Source organism: Bombina bombina, chromosome 1, assembly GCF_027579735.1.
Source record: "Bombina bombina isolate aBomBom1 chromosome 1, aBomBom1.pri, whole genome shotgun sequence".
Lineage (NCBI taxonomy): Eukaryota > Metazoa > Chordata > Amphibia > Anura > Bombinatoridae > Bombina > Bombina bombina.
In genome coordinates this window covers 882,803,286-882,823,702 of record NC_069499.1, presented here as the reverse complement: position 1 = coordinate 882,823,702, position 20,417 = coordinate 882,803,286, and the positions used below count along the sequence as shown (strand labels likewise).

Genomic DNA, 20,417 nt, shown 5'->3' with positions numbered 1-20,417 from the left:
AAGTCTGTGTGGGTTGTGTGTGCCTGCCCCTTTAAGACTTTGAGAGCGTGCAAGGTTCACATACTGTGATCTGTCCCTTTAAAAATGTGTGCGGCATGAGTTGTCTATTTAAAGGCTGTGTGTGCATGTCCCTTTAAGACTGTTTGCTTCTGGAGATATAACCAGTCCTGCATTATTGTTGGTCACCCCATACCAATTTTTTTAAAGTTAAATATTGCTGTATATCCAAGAAAATAACTTATATTTAATTAAATGTTGTTAAATCTGCTAGAAAAAAACGATAATACAAATGAACTGTTTAGTCAGAAATTCACTTTTCATCATGTAGTGTTACATACAAATAAAGCATGTTTAAAAAAAAAAAAACCTTTATTCTGATTGGTTGCTGTATGCCACATGATCATAAAGCTTGGTGCAGAGGTTGCATTTGAATCTTACTGACTTCCTGTACACATTGCTTCTGGAAGGGCTGAAATTGCGCCAAAAAATCGTGAGATGTTTATGTGTTTAGCAGGTGAGATTTACATTACTTTAAGTTGTGTTAAATATGTGATTTGTATCTTATATTCAGCAGTGCTATTTATATCATGTGTTTGCCTGCAGATGAGTGTGTATATGAGACAATAATTATTGTCTGCTTATTATGCTTTTAATGTGACCTAGTAAACTGTATAGCTGCATTGCAATGCAGAAACATATAAATGCACTATCTTCACTACGTATGCTTTCTTTGCTGTTAAACTTTTACAAAAGATGTCTTGATGTCTATAAATGTTTAGTTGTGTAGCATTGATTTGATCTATAGCTCAGATTACAAATAAGAGAAAGTTCTCTTGATTTCAGTGGATAAAAAGTTTCTAAGTAAATCAGATGTAGCTCTGCAGTTTAAAAAACAAACTGCTTTGTACTGAATTCATGGGCTGTGTAGCTTGTTTGTGTGTAAGAACATAATTATGCTAGGAACTGAAACTTTTGCAAAGGCAGATTATTTTTTTAGTGTAAGAGATCAGTCTGTAAATGTCTCTAGAATTATCCAATAGAAATAGCCAACATTTTAAATAAATGAGTGTATTACTCACTTGCACAAGGAAGGTTTTTTTTGTTTTTTTTTTTAAAAAAGGAAAAAACTTGCCTGCTAGTATATTACTCTTTAAATTTATTCAGTGGGCTGTTTTGTATACAGTATTGTGTAAATGCTTCTATTTAAATGCATTTATGCACATTTCTGTTTTTACCTTTTCTATTTAAAGGGACAGTATAAAGTGAAATAGTTTTTTGCTTAATGTATTTCCAATGACTTGATATACCAGCTGCAGAGTATATAAAGTGTATGGGAAAAATTGCTTTTTCTGGTTTATTTATAAGATATTACATTTCTGGTTTTAAAATTGGTTGACCTTGCAGGTAAAATTGATCTCATTATGTTACCAGTTTGTGTACACACATTTGCTTCCTTATCTTGTGTCTGTTTGTAAACCAAACCCCAATACTTACAATGGAAAAGTATTTTATTTAGTTATCTCTTCTACCCACCTACCGGGAGTGTAATTTCTGCTGACTGTGTTTACATAGTTTGTCAATTACTTGGACTTAAAGGGACAGTCTAGTCATGATTCAGCTAGTGCATGCAATTTTAAACAAATTCCAATTTGCTTTGTTCTTTTTGTATTCTTAGTTGAAAGCTAACCTGGATAGGCTCATAAGCCCTTGGAGGCCGCCTCTTATCTGAATGTATTTTACAGTTTTCACTGCTAGAGGGCGTTAGTTCATGTCTTTCATATAAATAACATTGTGCACACAGCTGTGGAGTTATTTAAGAGTAAGCACATTTATTGCCTGACATGCAAGTCTGTCAAAAGGTCTGAGATAAGGAGGCAGTCTTCAGAAGCTTCGATACAGGTTAATCAGAGGTAAAAAGTATATTTCTATAACGGCGTTGGTTGTGCAAAACTGGGGAATGGATAATAAAGGGATTATGATGTAAAATTATATTTTACTAACATATTACAAGTTAATGGCATTTATTTTGATTAAGCAACTACAAGTATATGAAATCATTAAACGGACATTATACACCAATTTTCATTTAACTGCATGTAATAGACACTACTATAAAGAATAAGATACACAGATACTGATCTAAAAATCCAGTATAAAACCTTTTCCAACGTACTTGGAAGCTCCCAGTTTAGCACTGTTGATGAGATAGTCTGGGACACTCACTGTAAGGGGCTTGGTAAACAAAAAAAGCAGACACTTTTGTTAATTTAAAACATAGCTGTTATAGTGCTACTGGTCTCATAATAGAAAATGAACACGCATGCAGATCTGCTCATATTGAGCTGCAGACAGCCTTGGAGATGTCAGCTTGCAGAGAAGGCTGATTGGTTGCCAGTGCACCAGCATTCTCAAACACTGCTCAGTTTCTGAGCGCGGATGAATAAGCCAGGCAGTCTGTGCATGAGCAGGTGTACACAGAGGTCGTATTACTGCCCTGCTTATTGGTCTTTGAAAGTTTATTTCAGAGGGCACTGGAAAGCTTATACATTTTAAAAGGTAAATAACTTAAAAATGCAAAAAAATTGTGGATTTTAATTATAAAAATGTAAAGGTCAAGTTAATTTTTTAAATGTTATTTGTTCCCAAAATGACTGTCCTTTTTAAGTCCAGAAAATCAGCTATTTAATATGCCAAAATAAGGGTAAACTAGCTTCTTTGTAAACAATGCAATGCACTCCAACAGGTAAAATAGATAATTTCAAACAAATTAAAGGGGAGAACATTTTTGAGTAAACTGTCCCTTTAAGTATGTTGAGTGTGGTTGCATGGTGTTTTTTGTGTGTATATCTATCTCAGCTCTTGCTAAAGAATGGTTTCTCAAATTATTATAATAAATTACTTTTGTATACTGTTGCCATATCCAGACTACCTCTGCTAGATTACTTCTCTAATTGGAATCTATAACGTAGATGTATTAAGTCTATTTTGTCTCTTCTAGCTGGCTTGTTTGGAATATCTATCCAGCTCAAAAATGGCTCCAGTGGTTAGAAACGGGTATTGGCATGGCAGAATGGTTTTATGGAAACTTCAAGCATATTGCAGCTTAATTTTCTTCCACAAGGCTGTGAGACCAGGTTGCAGGTAAGTACAGGTTATTAATATGTAGGTGTCACATGGTCACTGGCAGATGTTATAGTGAGCTCTCTGCACATGGTGGCAGCTGTAGTTACGGACACTAAGAGCAGTCCGCGGCTGCTCCTGGTGCCCGTGACTACAGCTGTAAAGCTATGGTGGGGTGTAAACTGTTTCTGAAGCCTCTGGACATGTGACTAGTCTAAAATTAATTTCTGCCCCTAGGATTATATTTTATTTCCTCCTATTTTCATAAACTGCTTAACAGCATAATTTACTTCTCTTCCGTAAAGCCCAACATGGTCACTGGCAGACGTTACAGTGAGCTCTCTGTCATGGTGGCAGCTGTGCTTGCGGACACTTGGAGCAGTCCGCACCTGCTCCTGGTGCCCGCGACTACAGCTGTAAGGCTATGGTGGGGCGTAAACTGTTTCTGAAGCCTTTGGGCATGTATAGTCTAAAATAAATTACTGCCTCAAGCATGGCATTTTATCCCCCCCCCCCCCCTTATTTTCAATGGCTGCTTAACAGCATAATTTACTTTCTTCCCTCCTGAGAGTCCCAACATGGTCACTGGCAGACGTCACAGGGAGCTCTCTGTCATGGTGGCAACTGTGCTTGTGGACACTTGGAGCAGTCCGCACCTGCTCCTGGTGCCCGCGACTACAGCTGTAAGGCTATGGTGGGGCGTAAACTGTTTCTGAAGCCTTTGGGCATGTATAGTCTAAAATAAATTACTGCCTCTAGCATGGCATTTTATCCCCCCCCCCCTTATTTTCAATGGCTGCTTAACAGCATAATTTACTTTCTTCCCTCCTGATAGCCCCAACATGATCACTGGCAGATGTTACAGTGAGCTCTCTGCACATGGTGGCAGCTGTTTTTTTGGACATGTGGAGCAGTGCGCGCCTGCTCCCTGTGCCCATGGATACAGCTGTAAAGCTATGGTGGATTGTAAATTGTCTCTTGACGCCTATGAGCATGATATTTTAAAATAAAATAATTGTATTGCCCCCTAATATAGCATTTTTAATTTTCGCTTTTTCCACTATTTTTCAAAGTAAAGTTTCTGACTTTATAATCTATTACATAAAAAACAGCCTAATGCATTTTCTCCTATTAAAGTACTTTTTAAGCCCATCATGGTCATTGGCAGACGTTGCTGTGAGCTCTCTGTCATGGTGGCAGCTGTGCTTGTGGACACTTGGAGCAGTCCGCACCTGCTCCCAGTGCCCAGGAGTACAGCTGTAAAGCTATGGTGGATTGTAAATGGTCTCTGAAGCCTTTGGACATGCAGTTAAAATATAATAATCCCTAAATGTATCAAGTAATGAAAATTATACATTATTTCCATTAACATTTATACATGACCACTTAAAAAATGGCATCTCTCCTTTTTAAAGTACTCTAAGGACCTTTGTCTTGTTTTCCTACATGACTGCTTCATACATGCTATATCCAAGTAACTCCTCTTTGGCAAAGATCTCTCTTCTTCATATGTTCATTAACAGTACGTACAGTAAACGGTCTTCATAGCAGCGGTGTCTTTGGGAAGTGGAAGCAGCGGGCCCCTGCTGAAGCTACCCAAGGCTAGTTATATACTGTGGTACATTACACGTTTGTCTCCTCAGCCTTAGGTCATGCTCCCCATCATATGTCCCATGCAAGCCACACCCAGAAAATGCACAACTAACATTCATGGTAAACTCTTGTTGTATTTATTATTGCTCTGTCACTGCCTATAATTACCAAATCTTTACTAACCTAATTCCTGATCCTTTTCTACCATTCCAGAGACACCTGGATTTCTTACTCTTCTTTCCCTTCTTATGCTCTTTAATTTATAATTGTTGCGTTTATGAAATGATGATATGGAGTGACTGTTAGGCCGTAGTTTTAAAGCATTTGGTCATATAGCTAACCACTTAAACCCACTAAATATGCTGTACAGCCCAGAATATAGACCCTAAGACTTTATGTTCATATCTAAGGTTCATTCTAAGTGTTTTATCTCTGCATTTTCTACTTGAGTATTAACTATAGGCAATGCAAATTTACCATAATGTCCTGTTTCTTACGTTAATTAGTATTTATTTTTCCCCGTATCTGTAGGTGATGCTAAAGTACAGATCTACAGCACCAGTTGACGTACAGCCAACACTTACAGTGTCTACTTCATTGTCAAAAGAAATGTTTCTGTGCCTCCTTTGTTAAAAACAGGTAAGAGTTAAATTGTAAAAGACATTAAATTCATAGTATTCAAGCTGTTTCCTGTATAACAGTAGATCATTTTTGTTGCAGACGTATAGTATAATTAAATGGTGATAATAGTCAAACCATTACATGCTCTAATATGTTATTAGCAAATGCATTGTGTGTTTTTAACCTGCAAAGGTGTAAACACAGAGTAGAAGTACTTCTTTGGACCAGCAAAGCAGTGCCGGTCCCAACTGGTGGCGCTAGTTACTCATTTGAGTTGTGCTACTGATTGTATCTGGGACTAAACACATAGCATTAGACCATGTCCTGTTCAAGACCCACAGAACAGAACAATGTCCTGTTCAAGACCCACAGAGCACTGCTAGTCCCACGCAGAAAGCGCTGCTGATTGGGACCGGCACTGCTCTGGGAGTCCCAAGCAGTATTTCTACTTTGTGTTTAACCCACACAGTGGTGCAGGATCACTAGTCTTACAATTACATATTTGAACTGATGTCATTTTACCACTATAATGACCCTGTAATATTGTCCACTTGTCCTTGCAGTGTCTTTTTGTGGCATGACTGTACTTTTTAATTTTGATAGACTTTTATCCTTAAAGGAATAGGGGAAGAATTTGATAGTCCTAGTGTATATCTATCTTGTCTCTTTTTTTACTTAGATAAAACAGAAAATGTTAAAGATTGACGAGCATAGGCAGCTATTTATTAAAGGGACAGTCTACGATAGAATTGTTATTGTTTTAAAAGACAGATAATCCCTTTATTACCCATCCCCCAGTTTTGCACAACCAACAGTTATATAAATACTCCTTTTTACCTCTGATTACCTTGTATCTAAGAACCTTCTGACAGCCCCCTGATCACATGACTGTGACTATATCAAATCTATTGACTTGCATTTAGTATTGTGTTGTGCTAACCGCATGCAGATCTGCTCACATTGAGCTGCAGACAGCCTTGGAGATGTCAGCTTGCAGAGAAGGCTGATTGGTTGCCAGTGCACCAGCATTCTCAAACACTGCTCAGTTTCTGAGCGCGGATGAATAAGCCAGGCAGTCTGTGCATGAGCAGGTGTACACAGAGGTCGTATGACTGCCCTGCTTATTGGTCTTTGAAAGTTGATTTCAGAGGGCACTGGAAAGCTTATACATTTTAAAAGGTAAATAACTTAAAAAATGCAAAAAATAGTGGATTTTAATTATAAAAATGTAAAGGTCAAGTTAATTTTTTAAATGTTTTTTTTGTTCCCAAAAAGACTGTCCTTTTTAAGTCCAGAAAATCAGCTATTTAATATGCCAAAATAAAGGTAAACTAGCTTCTTGTAAACAATGCAATGCACTCCAACAGGTAAAATAGATCATTTCAAACAAATTAAAGGGGAGAAAATTTTTGAGTAAACTGTCCCTTTAAGTATGTTGAGTGTGGTTGCATGGTGTTTTGTGTGTATGTATATATTTATATTATCTCTCTATCTCGGCTCTTGCTAAAGAATGGTTTCTCAAATTATTATAATTTCCTTTTGTATACTGTTGCCATAGCCTGACTACCTCTGCTAGGTTACTTCTCTAATTGGAATCTATAATGTAGATGTATTAAGTCTATTTTGTCTCTTCTAGCTGGCTTGTTCGGAATATCTATCCAGCTCAAAAATGGCTCCAGCGGTTAGAAACAGGTGTTGGATGGCAGAATGGTTTTATGGAAACTTCAAGCATATTACAGCTTAATTTTCTTCCACAAGGCTGTGAGACCAGGTTGCAGGTAAGTACAGGTTATTAATATGTAGGTGTCGCATGGTCACTGGCAGATGTTATAGTGAGCTCTCTGCACATGGTGGCAGCTGTAGTTACGGACACTAAGAGCAGTCCGCACCTGCTCCTGGTGCCCGTGGCTACAGCTGTAAAGCTATGGTGGGGTGTAAACTGTTTCTGAAGCCTCTGGACATGTGACTAGTCTAAAATTAATTTCTGCCCCTAGGATTATATTTTATTTCCTCCTATTTTCATAAACTGCTTAACAGCATAATTTACTTCTCTCCCGTAAAACCAACATGGTCACTGGCAGACGTTACAGTGAGCTCTCTGCACATGGTGGCAGCTGTGCTTGCGGACACTTGGAGCAGTCCGCACCTGCTCCTGGTGCCCGCGACTACAGCTGTAAGGCTATGGTGGGGCGTAAACTGTTTCTGAAGCCTTTGGGCATGTATAGTCTAAAATAAATTACTGCCTCTAGCATGGCATTTTATTCCTCCCCCCCCCCCCCCCCCCCCCCTTATTTTCAATGGCTGCTTAACAGCATAATTTACTTTCTTCCCTCCTGATAGCCCCAACATGATCACTGGCAGATGTTACAGTGAGCTCTCTGCGCATGGTGGCAGCTGTTTTTTTGGACATGTGGAGCAGTGCGCGCCTGCTCCCTGTGCCCATGGATACAGCTGTAAAGCTATGGTGGATTGTAAATTGTCTCTTGACGCCTATGAGCATGATATTTTAAAATAAAATAATTTACCTCTAATATAGCATTTTGAATTTTCGCTTTTTCCCCTATTTTTCAAAGTAAAGTTTCTGACTTTATAGTCTATATTAAATAAAAAAACAACCTAATGCATTTTCTCCTATTAAAGTACTTTTTAAGCCCATCATGGTCATTGGCAGACGTTGCTGTGAGCTCTCTGTCATGGTGGCAGCTGTGCTTGTGGACACTTGGAGCAGTCCGCACCTGCTCCCAGTGCCCAGGAGTACAGCTGTAAAGCTATGGTGGATTGTAAATGGTCTCTGAAGCCTTTGGACATGCAGTTAAAATATAATAATCCCTAAATATATCAATTAATGAAAATTATACATTATTTCCATTAACCTTTATACATGACCACTTAAAAAATGGCATCTCTCCTTTTTAAAGTACTCTAAGGACCCTTGTCTTGTTTTCCTACATGACTGCTTCATACATGCTATATCCAAGTAACTCCTCTTTGGCAAAGATCTCTCTTCTCCATATGTTCATTAGCGGTACGTACAGTAACGGTCTTCATAGCAGCTGTGTCTTTGGGAAGTGGAAGCGGAGGGCCCCTGCTGAAGCTACCCAAGGCTAGTTATATACTGTGGTACATTACACGTTTGTCTCCTCAGCCTTAGGTCATGTTCCCCATCATATGTCCCATGCAAGCCACACCCAGAAAATGCACAACTAACATTTATGGTTAACTCTTGTATTTAATATTGCTCTGTCACTGCCTATAATTACCAAATCTTTACTAACCCAATTCCTGATCCTTTTCTACCATTCCAGAGACACCTGGATTTCTTACTCTTCTTTCCCTTCTTATGCTCTTTATTTTATAATTGTTGCGTTTATGAAATGATGATATGGAGTGACTGTTAGGCCGTAGTTTTAAAGCATTTGGTCATATAGCTAACCACTTAAACCCACTAAATATGCTGTACAGCCCAGAATATAGACCCTAAGACTTTATGTTCATATCTAAGGTTCATTCTAAGTGTTTTATCTCTGCATTTTCTACTTGAGTATTAACTATAGGCAATGCAAATTTACCATAATGTCCTGTTTCTTACGTTAATTAGTATTTATTTTTCCCCGTATCTGTAGGTGATGCTAAAGTACAGATCTACAGCACCAGGTGACATACAGCCAACACTTACAGTGTCTACTTCATTGTCAAAAGAAATGTTTCTGTGCCTCCTTTGTTAAAAACAGGTAAGAGTTAAATTGTTGTAAAATACATTAAATTCATTGTATTAGAGCTGTTTCCTGTATAACAGTAGATCATTTTTGTTTAGTATAATTAAATGGTGATAATAGTCAAACCATTACATGCTCTAATATGTTATTAGCAAATGGAATTTTAAGACTAGTGACCCTGCATTGTGTGTTTTAACCTGCAAAGGGGTAAACACAGAGTAGAAGTACTTCTTTGGACCAGCAATGCAGTGCGGGTCCCAATTGGTGGCGCTAGTTAAACATCTGAGTTGTGCTACTGATTGTATCTGCTTGGGACTAAACACATGGCATTAGACAATGTCCTGCTCAAGACCCACAGAGCACTGCTAGTCCCAAGCAGAAAGTGCTGCTGATTGGGACCGGCACTGCTCTGGGGGTCCCAAGCAGTATTTCTACTGTGTGTTAACCCACACAGAGGTGCAGGATCCCTAGTCTTACAATTACATATTTGAACTGATGTCATTTTACCACTATAATGACCCTGTAATATTGTCCACTTGTCCTTGCAGTGTCTTTTTGTGGCATGACTGTACTTTTTAATTTTGATAGACTTTTATCCTTAAAGGAATAGGGAAAGAATTTGATAGTCCTAGTGTATATCTATCTTGTCTCTTTTTTTACTTAGATAAAACAGAAAATGTTAAGCAAGATTGACAAGCATAGGCAGCTATTTATTAAAGGGACAGTCTACGATTAGAATTGTTGTTTTAAAAGACAGATAATCCCTTTATTACCCATCCCCCAGTTTTGCACAGCCAACAGTTATATAAATACTCCTTTTTACCTCTGATTACCTTGTATCTAAGAACCTTCTGACAGCCCCCTGATCACATGACTGTGACTATATAAAATCTATTGACTTGCATTAAGTACTCCCTGTGCCTGAACAGTGTTATCTACAGTATATGGCCCACAGTCTCTTGTTGTTAAAAGCAATTTAAAAAGCATGTGATAAGAGGCAACCCTCAAGGGCTTAGAAATTAGCATATGAGCCTACCTAGGTTTAGTTTCAACTAAGAAGAAAACAAAGCAAATTTGATAATAAAAGTAAATTGGAAAGTTGATTAAAATTACAAGTCATATCTGAATAATGATATCATTATGGGATCATAATAACAGCCAGTGATAAAAACAAAAAACCTTAAAGGGACAGTACACTGCAAAATAGTTTTTTTATTAATTTATTTTCAATAACTTGTTATACCAGCTGCAGTAGATAAAATGTGAGAAATTGCATTTTCAGGTTTATTTGTGTATATGAAGTAGCTAGTTTTGTGTTTTAAACCACAGCCTATTACAATGGGTTGAGCTTCAGGTAATATCAGATCTCATTATGTTATCACTATGTGTACACACACTTGCTTCCTTATCTTATATTAGTCTGGAAAACTAAAGCTCAATACATAGAGGGAACAATGGAAAATGATAATTTTTTTTACTTTACTATCCTGCACCCCACTGTGAGTGTCATTTCTATTGCTGGCTGTGTTTACTTAGGCTATTCAATAGCTGAGACTCCAGTATCAAAACTTTCAGTATAGGTTGGGAAACCTCAAGCTAAATAAACTATTTCAAATGCCAAAATATGGGTAAAGGAGTTACTTAGAAACCATTGCATGCACTCCAGCAGGTAAAAGGGATCATTGAGAACAATTTAAATTGGAGGACATTTTTAGGTGAACTGTCCTTATAAAATATCTCTCTATCTAATCCATTTTAACAAGTTTCCTATTTTAGTTCTGTTATAAATTTTGCTTAGTTTTCATAGTATCCTTTTGTTAAAGGGACAGTCTACACCAGAATTGTTGTTGTTTAAAAAGATAGATAATCCCTTTATTACCCACTCCCCAGTTTTGCATAACTAACACTGTTATATTAAATATACTTTTTACCTCTGTGATTACCTTTTTTCTAAGCTTCTGCAGACTGCCCCCTTATTTCAGTTTTCAAACTTGTTCTCAGGCCTCACTAACAGGCCAGATTTTCAGGATTACCTTGGATGAGAGCAGGCAAAGTTACCATGGTTACTAATCATCTGATTATTTCACCTGTGCTCCAGTTCAGATATCCTCAAAATGTGACCTGTTAGGGAGATCTGAGAGGACAGGTTTGAAAACCAGTGGTTTAGGGTAACCAGATCTGAGGGGAATAAAAGGGACGCTCTATTGACAACACATGCAAAACAAAGGATGAATAACTATGAGACAGTCTACTCCAAAATTGTTATTGTTTAAAAAGATAGATAATCCCTTTATTACCCACTCCCCAGTTTTGCATAACTAACACTGTTATATTAAATATACTTTTTACCTCTGTGATTACCTTTTTTCTAAGCTTCTGCAGACTGCCCCCTTATTTCAGTTCTTTTAACAGACTTTGCATTTTACGTGCACACTCCTGGGCTCCTTTCAGCCGACTTTGCTTTATTCTTCAACAAAGGATGCCAAAAGAACAAAACAAATCTGGTAATAGAAATAAATTGGAAAGTTGTTTAAAATTATATACTGTAGCTGAATCGTGAATGCTTAATTTATAAGTCAAGCATCCTAGAGTTACATTTTAAAACTATGTTCAAGTTTAAATATCACTATTTTCTTATGTGTTATTTTTTTCTGTATCCATATGTCACTTTTTTTATGTTACCACGTATTTACACACCGTTGGGAAACAGATGTGAAAGATAGAAAATACTTTATTTCCATGACCTTTTAGACAGATATGGGGGGTGGTGTTGCTCTTATAAGCTGTACATGAATGATCATATTTGTGTTTATCATGCAGTGCGAGAAGCACACTTCACTACACCCCCTTCTCTGTATTTGCCTTTTAGGGATAGCTAAAAAACATTACTTTTTATAGCTACTTATGTATTGCTGTGCAAGAACTGAAACTTTGTTTCCTCTCAACAGATCTAGCAATGTGAAGCGAGAGGTTTTCACCTCAACTGCGTCTGCTGACATCCAGGCTGCAAATTGGTAAGGACAGATTCGATTTTGTAACAAACTGCTTTATAAGTTATAAAGCAGAAACTTAATGCTGCTGTTAAGCTAAGGTTTTATGATTTGATGTTTGTTCATTTGCCACAACAAAGGCAGGAGGTATACATTGTATTCTGTGTTTGACAACTGTGTTTATAGGCAGCGGGGACAGTGCGGCCGACTGCTCTCACCACCTGTGATCATGGAAAGCTAGGCAGATTCCAATCTGTACCTCCAAGTGCCTCTTTGGCATTTTTTTTTCTTTGTCTATTGTGAATGTATATCTGTCTCCTGTGCATCTCCCATTAACCTATTCGGTCAAGCTGCTGTTTTGCTGCATGAAAAGGACACATCTACTGCTCAAGATCTGCTATGTCATTCTCCTGCACAAGATGAGATTTCGCTGGGACACCATTCAAGTATGACAAGGATTCAATCAGATTCGTCAGACGTGTTCAGAACGCCACATTGGTATATATGTATAATGTTTGTGTGTATATGTATAATGTTTGTGTGTGTATATATATATGTATATGTATGTGTGTATATATATATATATATATATATATATATATATATATATATATATATATATATATATATATATATATATATATATATATATATATATATATATATATATATATATATATATATATATATATATATATATATATTTATATATATATATATATATATATATATTTATTTCTGTATAAAGTTTTAATTTGAAGTATGGTAACTGAACACATTGAATTCTGTGTCTGCTGAAGTGTTCACGGATAGTGAGAGTAGAGTGTGGCTGCTCTCACTGTCTGTGATCATGGGAAGCTAATCAGATTTCAGTCTGTTTGGTTATCTATTGTACAATATTTTTTATAGTTCTGTATAATTATGTGTGTGTATATATATATATATATATATATATATATATATATATATATATATATATATATATATATATATATATATATATATATATATATATATATACATATACACACCTCACTTTACAGCGCTTCGCTAATACAGCGCTTTGTGAAGCTGAAGTTCAACCTCCAAGGATTTTGGAACAGTGCTGTAATCGTGAGATTATAAGAAAAGTGACTGGCACCATTTTGTTATGCACAGTTCATTCCGTTTACAGCATTGCAGTGCAATCTGTGTCTCAGTGCAAAGTCTGGCAAATTTTATTACAATAATTGTCACTATTTTAAAGGTACAGTATTTATTGAATGCTGTGCTAGTGTTAAACTAAACATAGCACTATTGCACCCCTAATATATGTTGGTTAAAAAAAAGTTTTTAATAACACACTGGCAAGTGAAAAGAAAGCTAAAACTGCCTCGTTTCACTAAGTCGGTTTTCACTTTACAGCGGGGCTCCGGTCCCTAACCCGCTGTATGAGAGGGGTATACCTGTATAGTGTATTTTATTATGTATTTTATGTATATTTAATGTAATATGTATGTTCTATATATTATTATTCTGTATAAAGTTATAATTTGTAGTATGGTAACTGAACACATTGAATTCTGTGTCTGCTGAAGTGTTCACGGATAGTGAGAGTAGAGTGTGGCTGCTCTCACTGTCTGTGATCATGGGAAGCTAATCAGATTTCAGTCCGTTTGGTTATCTATTGTACAATATTTTTATAGTTGTGTATAATATATTTTATGTATAATTTATGTATATTTTATTATGTATAATATATTATGTATATTTAGTATGTTCTGTATAATATGTATGTTCTATATATTACTATGTTATAATTTGTAGTATGGTAAATGAACACATTGAATTCTGTGTCTGCTGAAGTGTTCACGGATAGTGAGAGTAGAGTGTGGCTGTTCTCACTGTCTGTGATCATGGGAAGCTAATCAGATTTCAGTCTATGCTTTGGTTAACTATTGTACAATATTTTTATAGTTATGTATAATATTTTGTTATATATAATATATTATGTATAATGTATTTTATGTATAATTAGTATGTTCTGTATAATATGTATGTTCTATATATTATGTATAAAGTTATAATTTGTAGTATGGTAACTGAACACATTGAATTCTGTGTCTGCTGAAGTGTTCACGGATAGTGAGAGTAGAGTGTGGCTGCTCTCACTGTCTGTGATCATGGGAAGCTAATCAGATTTCAGTCTGTTTGGTTATCTATTGTACATTATTTTGTATAATATTTTGTTATGTATAGTATATTTAGTATGTTCTGTATAATATGTATGTTCTATATATTCTGTATAAAGTTATAATTTGTAGTATGGTATCAGATTTCAGTCTGTTTGGTTATCTATTGTACAATATTTTGTACAATACTTTTATAATTGTGTTTAATATGTATGATTGTTATGTATAATGTTTAGCTTAAATATGGGAAAGGCAACTTTTAACTCTGTACTATGTACACTGGGTGCATTTAGAGCACCAGGTTGTCTAGTTTCCTACACTAATTTTTGTTTTCTGTATATAGATTTTGTTTTATATACAGATGTTCAAGCACTGGACAAAATGTCTACATGAAACATTTCTCCGTTACATCAGCCCAGGTAAGCATGAGTGGTTGTGAAGATGTAGCATTTACAACTTTCAATGCTTGCATTTTCGTTTCCCTGCATCTTAAAGGGATATGAAACCCAAATATTTTATTTCATGATTCAGATAGAGCATGCGACTTTCCAATTTACTCATATTATCAAATTTTCTTTGTTCTCTTGAAATTTTTATTTGATAAAGCAGAAAAGCTTAGGAGGCAGCCTATTTTTGGTTCAGCACCCTGGGTAGCGCTTGCTGATTTATTGGCTACATTTTTCTCTTGGTATGTTTTATAAAAAAAAAATATATATATATATATATATATATATATATATATATATATATATATATATATATATATATATATATATATATATATATATATATATATATTCTACACTAAACGGAGCTAGCTACTTATTGGTGCCTGCACACGTTTGTCTCTTATGATTGGCTAATTAGATGTGTTCAGCTAGCTGCCAGTAGTGCAATGATGTTACTTCAGCAAAGGATAACAAGAGAATGAAGCAAATTTGTGAAAAGAAGTAAATTTGAAAGTTTGATTAAAATTGTATGTTATTTCCAAATCACAAAAGAAAACTGAAGCATTTGGCATTTTTAAGGATTTCAACTTGTTTTGTCACCATCACATAGGTTCATTAGTATAGATAAAATGTGAATATTTTATATTTAGCTTTTGCTTGTAACACATCTAGAACTCACACACCCTCTATATAAACTGTACCATGTTCAGTTACTTCATTTCCTACCCTGTTTTCCTTTACAAAAGAATGTATTTCCTATATTGGTGAGAACTGGTTCTGGGATGCTGTAATGATCATGCACACTTGCCAACAAAATCACTACTGGCAGGCTTGGTTCAGTCTAGCAGAATATTTGTGTATTTTTTTTTTTTTTTTTTTTTAACCCTTTTTGCTTAACTTCTTTTCATAAGAGCATAATGAGGTAGGCTCCAGAGCAGTTGTTTTGAGCATTGTTGCAAACCCTTGTGCCATGCAGTGCTTAAGACATGGGCAAGTACTTAATGAACCTATGGACATGATCTTAAAAATAAATATCTGCCCTGTGAGCTTGTGCACATGCTCAGTAGGGGCTTGTTCCCCAGAAAGTGTGAATATAAAGACTGTGTGCAAAATTTGATGTCTTAAAACTGCATGTTATTTCTGAATCATTAAAGTTTATTTTGACTTGAGTGTCCCTTTAATTCTGTATTAAGACAAACATTTTCAGATCTGATGGAGTTGTACTTTTAAAGAGACAACCAAATGCTGAATCATTTGAAAGTGATGTAGCATATCTGTAAAAGGCTGACGATACAATATCACCTTAGTATCTCTGTAAAAAATGACCGTATGTGACCTCTGTGTCTTTGGTAGCCTCATCCCATTATAGACCAAATGTAAGCATCTGTATGCTTGTCCCAGGACTAGCACGGGATCGTGCACCTTAGATGTCCCTTTATTTCCGTTCTCTGCTAAAGAAAGTTTACTATGATTTTTTTTGTTAAATCCCACAAGATAACCGTAAAGTACGAACTTGGTGTAGATGACTCTAAAAGTGGCTTAAAGAAACTTCCCTTTTTTTAAATTTTTTTTTTTTTTTTTTCTAAGAACATACATCTTTAAATAATTTACTTATAATATTCATTCTCTCGGTATCCTTTATTGAATGAGCAGCAATGCAAAACTGGTAACCAGCTAGCTAAAAACAGTAAGCTAATAACAAAGATCTTTATGTGCAGCTAAATCCCAAATCAATTACTCTAAATAGCCATCCTTAAAGGGACAGTATATACCATTTTTCATCTAACTGCATGTAATAGACACGACTAAAGAATAATATGCACAGATGCTGATCTAAAAATCCAGTATAAAAACTTAGAAGCTCTCAGTTTAGCACTTTTGATTAGGTTAACTAGGACACCCAGTGAAAGCAGACCCCCCCCCTTCCTCGGCATATGAAAATAATCTACACACAGGAGCAAGCTGGAGTATGTATACATCGGTATTCTCTTAAAACTTTGGGGCTTGGTTAGAGAAGTCTGAAAATCAGCACATTATTTAAAAATGAGCAAAACTATTTTTTTTTTTTTTTAATTCCCTAAAAAAAAATTAAAAAAAAAAAAATTGTATAGGCTATATAAATGGATCATCTGCAAAACGTTTATGCAAAGAAAATTCTAGTGTATAATGTCCTTTTTAATAATTGCTGCATATCAAGTTGACTTGTCAGCAGTTTTTTGTATGTGTCTGATTCAATTTAAAATGTTAGTTAACCCTTTTAAGGACCAGAAATTTCAGTCAAAAGGCCAGAGCATTTTCTTTTTTAATATATAATGTGATTATATATATATATATATATTGCAGCTGCGTACCAGACTTCTGAAATTCCTGACAGTGTAGGGGTTAATCATGTAGCTTGTAAGATTAAGTTTGGCTGTAATATGTGTGTGTGTGTGTGTGGTGGTGGTGGATTTTTTTTTTTGTGCATTGTAGGATTCACACACGGCTCTTTTTTGTTTGTTTTTTCTCAAGTGGGACATGCAGAATAGAGCAATCTCGCTGCTGTCAGATTGCCGTAGAAAGAACCCAGGACAGCAGCATCCTTTATGGCTAATAAACTACAGCACCTGTACGGCACTGTTCGTTAAGGGGTTAAACGAGGGAAAAAATGCATATTGCTGAATGAGTTGATACCAGTTGTAGGTGTTCTCTGAATACAACATATTCAAATAGATGCAGTTGAGGAGAAAAGTGTACACCATGTCTACTGTGTGTTATTCTCTAGGGTTTGTAGGAATAACTTTACATTTTGTTCTATATTCTCATCTTCTTTTTTTTTTTTTTTTTGCAGATGTTTAACAGCTGGAGTACGTACGTGTGCTTTGTGCAACTCTGCTGCTCTCACAACTTGTGTACCCATGGAAAGGGATTGTCCTTGGCGTTCCTGTTTCTGATATCTGTTCTATTAATAAAGCTGTGACTTATCTTACATTTTGTTATAGTTTTTTTATTTATATGGGTATGCATTAAAGTGATAATAAATCCTACTATTTATGAAACTCTAGAATTAGCATCGCTTAAAATAAAGGCGACCATCATTCATCAGTTTTTTTTTTTTGCCCAAGCGACTACGGCCATCCACAGCACAGATCAGTTTTTCAATAGCACAGCTACTGACTAAGGTGGAAACGTCATCTCATTGAAAAAACAGCTGCGCCGTGGGTGCTTAGTTTTGCGATGATGCTGCGGTTAAATGAAATAAAGATGTCTTCAACCCTTTTTTTTTTAATATTTTTGCATCTGTAAAATGGGAGGAGAAGGGATGGGACTAAGTGTAACAGCATTGTTTATATCATTTAGGCAATATTTACATGTCATAACTGCAAACTAAAAGTAGTTTATAACTTTCAATAGTTTTGTATAGCTAGTACAATACTGTACTACATAAAGGCAATAGCTTTTAAATAAACAGACTTTTTTTCAGAAAAACCAAAGATGCAGGCAGGGAAAAATGGTAAATTTTTTTTTTTTATTAATTGCACGGATTTTTGAATTCCGCGAATTGGGTTTTTGTACGTGTGTGTAATATATCATTTTTTAAAAAAAAAAAAAGTATGTGGGGGTGTGTATTTTAGGTATGTAGATACTTGTAATAATCGAGTCCATGTTTTTCATCCACACCCATTGCTAATAAGTGTATAAAGTCTAGCATGTAGCCATAACATCTCCATAGCCGCACATTGGCAGTAGGATGGGTCATACTGAATAAGTCAGTCTGTGAAATTTCTGCCCTACTAGATGGGTCTTGGTCAGCTGTAAGTGCTGTTAGCAACAAGAGCTTGGCCGTAAAGCTCTAGACCACACAAACTCACAGAACAGGGATGCTGAAGATCATAGAGCTTAAAGGGACAGTATACACTAATTTTCATATAACTGCATATAATACACTACTATAAAGAATATGTGCGGATACTGATGTAAATAAACTTTTAAAAACTTAGAAGCTCCCAGTTTAGCACTGTTGATGAGTTTTTTGTGTTGGACACCCAGTGAAAGGGTCTGGAAAGCAAAAAGAGCAGACACTCCCCCCCCCCCCATCCCTTCCATATGAAAAGACCCTTTACACAAACAGGAGGAAGCTGGAAGAGTAGGTAGACAACAGTTTACTTCTAAAACTTTAGGACTTGGTTTGAAATATGAAAATCAGCACAATGTTTTTTTTAAAAAAAAAAAATAAGCAAAACTACATTTCTTTTACAAGATATGAGTCCACGGATTTCATCCTTACTTATGGATATAGCCTCCTGGTCAGCAGGAGGAGGCAAAGAGCTCCACAGCAGAGCAGCATAAATAGCTCCCCCCCCAACCCAGTCATTCTCTTTGCCTGTGTTAGTGATAGGAGTGAGGTGTTGGTTTAGATTCTTCAATCAAGAGTTTTATTTTTAAATGGTGCCAAAGTGTTAGACCTTCTCAACGCCCCAATTCACGCATTGGAAGTACTGAAAGCCATTAAAGCGGCTAAGCTGGGTAAGACCCCAGGCCCCGACAAGATACCAATCGAGTACTATAAACTATTACAAGTGGAACTCAGCCCCCTGTTGGCCCAGACATTTACAGCCTACCTGAAGGGTAAGGCAACCCCCCCCCCCAATTGACTTCGCTGATGCACTCATGTTTAATTTTGAAACCAGATAGAGACCTGACATCCCCTGCCTCTTATAGGCCAATAGCGCTTTTAAATAGCGAGTACAAACTTTTTACGGCCATACTTCCAAATAGGCTAGCTGCAGTACTAGGGTCAGTCATCCATAAAGACCAGACAGGCTTCATGAAGCACCGTTCCTAAGTCACCAACATACGCAAGACTTTGTCGGCGATAGAGCACTACTGGCAAGGAAAAAGCCGTAATAAAGATGACCTCGATACACTCCCAGAGGCCTGCCTTCTCTCTGTCGACACGGAAAAAGCATTCGACAGAGTAGAATGGGACCATCTCTTGACTACTGTGGAAAAATTCGGCATTACTGTGGATTTTCACAAGCTCATACAAACGCTATATCAAAATCCCCGCACCTCTGTGATAGTGAACGGAGAGGTGTCCCAGCCTTTTCTCCTCAAAAGAGGCACTAGGCAGGGATGCCCTCTATCGCCCCTACTGTTTAACCTCACCATAGAGCCCCTAGCTATATACATCAGAAACAAACTGCCAGCACTACAGGTACGGTCTCATTCAATGCACTTATCACTGTATGCTGATGATCTACTCTTCTATGTAACCAGGCCCCGTGATACCATACCCAAACTCGTTTCCATTTTCCAGCAATTCGGAGTCATTTCGGGCTATAAGGTGAACCTAGATAAATCGGAAAGGACGTACCTGTCTATCCTGCAGCCCCCCCACCCATATAAACTGTGCTTAAGATCACGGACGGCTCTTTCAAATACCTGGGCATTCACCTACATGTTAACCCACATCTTATATACAAACTGAACATCCCGCCGGTGATTAAACAAATTCGTTCACTGCTGGCGAGCTGGTCTAAACTGCCAATGCCCCTGTCAGGTCGAGTGAGTCTAATTAAAATGATGGCAATGCCCAAATTGTTATACCTGCTACAGTTACTACCCTTGCTATTGACACAGGACCTGAAGAGCATATCTAGTGCTTTCAGTGACTTTGCGTGGAATTCGAAGAAACATAGAATCAGCAGAACAAAGCTAGCATTACCTACTGACAAAGGAGGGCTAAAGCTCCCGAACGTTGAATGGTACAACTGG

General features: G+C 36.6%; 1 long non-coding RNA gene across 3 annotated transcripts; it reads left to right on the top strand.

The window, feature by feature from the left end:
* Positions 1-437: 437 nt before the first annotated feature.
* Positions 438-17,628, top strand: LOC128646097 (uncharacterized). Of its 3 annotated transcripts, none has more exons than XR_008400190.1 (9): positions 438-514; positions 2,999-3,141; positions 5,245-5,352; positions 6,971-7,112; positions 8,958-9,065; positions 11,463-11,554; positions 11,999-12,064; positions 14,555-14,630; positions 17,491-17,628. It is a non-coding gene; the product is annotated as an uncharacterized LOC128646097 (long non-coding RNA). The 3 variants fall into 3 exon arrangements; XR_008400188.1 differs by having other exon boundaries at positions 11,451-11,554; XR_008400189.1 differs by lacking the exon at positions 11,463-11,554.
* Positions 17,629-20,417: the final 2,789 nt, after the last annotated feature.